Source organism: Condylura cristata, unplaced genomic scaffold (assembly GCF_000260355.1).
Source record: "Condylura cristata isolate star-nosed mole 26May11 unplaced genomic scaffold, ConCri1.0 scaffold00014, whole genome shotgun sequence".
NCBI lineage: Eukaryota > Metazoa > Chordata > Mammalia > Eulipotyphla > Talpidae > Condylura > Condylura cristata.
This window is the reverse complement of record NW_004567115.1, coordinates 44,893,904-44,899,278: the sequence shown is the minus strand read 5'-3', so window position 1 is coordinate 44,899,278 and position 5,375 is coordinate 44,893,904.

Here is a 5,375-nt window from a genome sequence, read left to right as displayed (position 1 = left end):
GTTGAACTTGTAACTACATTTTGTAACTATTAACATCCATATTTTGCATTTGAGAATATATTTAATGATGTAGAAGATGTACATAATTCCATGAAAAACATTAAAATTACATCTAAAATAGAATTACTATCTTTAACAACTCGCACACCACCCACATAGCTACACAGATAGGATAAAAATAAAACAAACTTATGTTATATACCAGAATAAAAACAAAAAAGATTGCATATTCTGATAGTCATTTTAATAGAAAGTCTGAAAACTGAAACTATAATAAGTATTCTTATCTAAAAAATTTCAGTTTACATATTCCTTTTGACCTAAGGGTAGAGGATGTTATTTGTAATTCATCCAAACTCATCTTTTAAAATTTAACAAGACAGTTCAGTAGTCTAATTTCACCATAAATCTATCTTAAGCAAGCATGTTGATAACCTAGAGGTTAAAATATTCATTAGCAACTTTTTCCCTACATCGCAGAACAGCATAACCCAAACAGTCTTATCCTTTTTCTAGAACTGAAAAAATCCCAAAGCCACTGACTACCTTTTGAACTTTTCCCCTTCAGTTTCTCATCACATACCATTTTGAGTTCCCATGAGTAAAATGTACATTCTTAAAGCTATAAAGTGTGAGAAAATCATTCAGGAAATAAGAGGTTTTTGCTAAAACCACCAAATGTATATTTAACATCAACTATTTTATGAGTTTCACAACTTTGAAGATATACCAATGTGATTTAGAGGTCTATGACTCTTTTAGCTTAACTTTTCCAATTTAAAACCAAATCCAACTTTCCGAAGATGGGGAGGGCTACCAATTTTTCTTAACTTTGTTAATGCCTATGAAAATGTGCAATTTGTTGTGTTTGAGAAAAGTGCTTTTCTGTCTTTTCACTCACCCTGACCGGCCTTCCCATGAAGGGGAAGAGTGGAGTGGAGCGAGCGGCCACTTACTTTTCAAGTCCTAACCCAAGTGCTAATGATCTGGCACAATTTCTTTATATTAACATTAGATGTAAAAAGATCATGTTTAGCATCATGCTTTATTAAACCTAAAGAAAGTTATTATAAAATTAATTTTGTTACACATCTGCAGTCTCACTGCTGCAGCACAGACAGTATTGAAAACAATTTTTATAAAAGTGTTGGTTCAGTAATAGGTCTTGGACACCTTCCATTCCAAAGTGGGGTAAATTAGATCACACCTAATCAACACTGCTGCCATAAGCAACCAAGAAAGCCAGACACAGTAGCCATTGTTTTCAAGACACTGTGGAGTTGCAGAAGTAAAGCCAGTCAGAGAGGTTAAAATCACCAAAAGAATAACTTTAGAGAAATTATCTCAGAATAACCACCTGTGATTATTTACATGTTCTGAAAATGGGCCAGCTCAACGGAGATTCCTCAAAACATTAAAAATAGGAATTCCGGGCCCTCCCTCGTGGCACAGAGGGTTAAAGCATAGCACTAAGAAGCTAAAGCCACTTCAGTATGAGTTCCATCCCCACTCCAGAGGTGACCCACATGGCGCAGCAGACCTCTCCTGACCCACCTGCTGCTCCCCTCAGCAGTGTACTTCATAGATCTGCCTGTTCTGCTCCCCACTCTTTCTCTGGTGAATCCTCTCACTGCCCCTACACCTCTGGCCTATACCCCAGTTCTGTATGCATGAATAAATAAATCTTAAAAAAAAAAAGGAGTTCCATACAATCTAGTTATCCCACTTCTGGGTATTTGCCCTGAAAAAATACAAAAACACTAATTCAAAGAGGGATATATATACACCCCATATGTATGTGGAAAATTGCATGTGTATGTATATGTGTTGTGTGTATACACACTGAATATTCATTGCAACACTCTTCATAATAGGCAAGAACTGGAAATGCCAAGGACCCATCAATTGACAAAGGGATAAAGAAGACTATACAGGCCCTCCCTGGTGGCGCAGCGGGTTAAAGCACAGCACTGAGAAGCTAAAGCCACTTCTGCATGAGTTTGAATCCCGCCTGTCCCGGAGGTGACCACAGGGCGCGGCAGACCTCTCCTGACCCGCCCGCTGCTCCCCTCAGCAGTGTACTTCGTCGATCTGCCTGTTCTGTTCCCCACTCTGTCTCTGGTGAAGCCTCTCACCGCCCCTGAGCCTCTGGCCTATACCCCAGTTCTGTATGTACAAACAAATAAATCTTTAAAAAAAAAAAGAAGAAGAAGACGACTATACAGCTATAAAAAAGAAACCCTGCCATATACAACACAGATGGGAGGGAATTGTGTTTATACAGTACATCAGACAGAAAAACACCATAGAATTTCCCTTATCTGATATATAGAGAAAAACCAAAAAATGAACAAAAAGAGAATCAAAATAAGCTTTTGAGTCCAACAAAGCAATTTAAAGGCAGTATTAATGTGTATTGTTAAACGATAGTTTGAGTGTGGGAAAGTTAAGAGCAACTGATACCTATTTTGTAGAATTTAACTAGCTTGACTTTGTGTGTGTGTATAATATTTATTGGCTTGAGATATAACAGTATCTTTTACATGTGTTATATATTATGGTTAAACAATTACATATAATTAAATGGTTTTTCTTTGCCATGAGAAAAGAATTGATGAAGTAAGTGATGTTATTTAAAAGTTACATGCAATTTTCCATGTCTGCCTTAGGTCTTGAATGGTGACAATATATTGATTCTGGCGATTGAAAAGGCCATAGGGAGTATGGCTTTGCAAGAAGTTTCGGCATTTCAAACATTGTGTTACCATGGTAACTTCTGAGATCCTGACTTCCTTGTTTTAGGTTCCTTGTGGCAGAAACTAAGGCACAAGTAACTGTGACATCCTCAAACAGGAGAGTCTTTTCTTACAGCAAATGTGGAAAAAGGAAAAGGAGTTTCCTTTTCCTGAAAGATCAAGCTTCTTAGTCCTTTGGGTTTTCTGTTAAATCAGTGTCTGGGAATAAGTAACATGAGTTATAAAAGGTGAATCAACTTACATCCAAATTCACTTCACTTAAAATGACATGACTCAGGGAAGACAGTGCTGCCATGAAAACTTTGGGGAACATTCTCCGAAGGAGCACAAGTAACCTGAACAGCAGGAAGCACCTACAATCCCTGAGACGTGAATGTGGAATCGCCATTTTCGGGGATTGGCAGCTTGACCTTTCGCTAGTTGAAGCCTAAGCACTTTGCAGGTGGCAGATGATACAGGAGATGCGCTCCAGCTCGTTTCAAGGAGCTGTGCTGCTCTGGAATTGGAGGTAAGACTTGCTGCTCAAGACATAACAACCCGAACTAAAGCCATGCCTCTTGGTGATGCTGTGCTTTGCCATATGAACACCTAAATCCTGTTCTGAGACACAAAAGATGTTGGGTTAGGAGGCGTTCACTCCCTCCAGCACTGACATTTTCTCAGGTTCAGGCAACTTTCTCTCAGCATAAACGCCCACAGATGTGGGTAGAGTGGGGCGGTAACGGGAACCAGCCCAGCATCACCCGCTGATAGGTGAATAAAGAAGTCGTGGTATGTCTGCATCATGAACTATATTACTCAGCAGTATAAAGGAATATATTATCCATAAAAACAATGGATGAATGCCCAAAAATGTGGTATATTTACATGACATCTTAGAACATCTTAGAAATGCCAAAATTAAAGTGACAGAATGCAAATCAGTAGTTATTGGGTCCAAGAATGGAGGGAGCGGACTGATGACAGAGGTATGTTGTCTAAAATGGCAGTGTTTATATGAATGTATGCATTTATCAAAATTCATTGACGTATGCACGAGTTAGCGAACCTTGCTGTGTGAAGTTGACACCTGATGGAAATACTCAAAGGTTTTAGCAAATGGTGGCAGGGAAGTTTCTGTTTCAGGCAATATCAACACTCTGAATTTCTGCTTTCTTGTCTTCCAGCCCTTAATATTTACTTTCTTGTGGTATTTGTGTTTTTACTGTAAGATGATTTCTCTGGGATATTTGGTTTGTTGCAGGAATATCTTTGTTAATATGTTGTCTGCTGTATTGCTGTACACAGACGTCTCCTTTTCTCTAAAAATTCCCTTGCTTAACTTTCCCTAGCTTTAAATGAGATTATTAGATTACTGTAATACTTTCACTTGGTTCCCCTGTCTCTAGTTGAGTCCCTGCCGCAGTCTCTGCACTAAATCACAAAGGTAAATCCTTCAGAAACTCAAGTCTGTTTACATTTTGTTGCTTAGATTTTCTTTCAGTAAACAAACTACAAACTACCCCTGGGGTCTGTCAAACACTGACTTCTAATACACACAGATTACCATCATTTTCCTCACCCCAGACTAGTCACATACCATCCCCCCTCATCTATTACCATATATTGTTCTTGCTGGCTTAACTGTCTTTCCAGGCCACCTGTGAGCTCAGTGAGCGCAGTAACCACATGTATCCCGTCCTCGGCTTTTGGCCAGTGCCCACAGACTGATCAGCTTCTCGTTGACACTCAAAATTCCTTTCATGGAAAGGATACAGCCTAACTGACCACCAACAATTAATTATTCAGTACCACTTAGTTTGTAATAAATAAATTCTAGGCACTTGGAGAAATACATGCATCGAGGGAAAGAGGGCTAAACATGAAAAGGCAAAACTAATGGAGATCAGCCCCATGAATGGCTATGGTAACGGTGTGAAATCTAAGGTGTCAACAAGGTAGCGGAAAGGAAGGTATAAAGGTAAAAAGCAGCGAACAGAGGAAGCAGCGAACACCTCATTTGCGGTCTGCAGTTAAAACCACTTTATCAAGGAAGGGGCGGAATCTTTCCCAGCAAGCCAAAAATTGCCCATCTCAGCAAAGGAGACAAGTGCAAACAGCACCACTGATGAGAGCAGCATGCACAGGCTTCCACAATTGTCTACGATGCTGGAAAGGTAGGGGAGACTGCAAAGAAAAGGTTCTTTGTTGTCCAGGCTCGGGCTTTGCTTTGCTCAGAAGGAATAAGATGCATTTGAAACGGCAGAGCAGCATAATCAAAGGGAATGATTCAAGTGTCACAGTCTGGCGACCATGTGGGCAGGGCTGCAGGGAGAAGGCCCAGGTGCAAGCAGTGAGAGAGGATGCACTGACTGAGCAAGGAGAGAAAGGGATGAACTCCTGAAGGATGGGACAGGTGGAGGTGTGGGAATTAGGAGCAAGTTATCTCTGCCTGAGATTCTGGCTCAAGTTCCTGATAGCAAAGCTTACTGAAACAAACTGCTTGAATGAAGACAGGTTTTTTTTGTTAAAAGATTTATTTATGTGGGCAGTAGAGCTAAAAAGACACTTCTCCAAAGAGGAATGCAGATGGCCAACAGGCATATGAAAAAATGTTCAACATCACTCGTAATAAGGGAG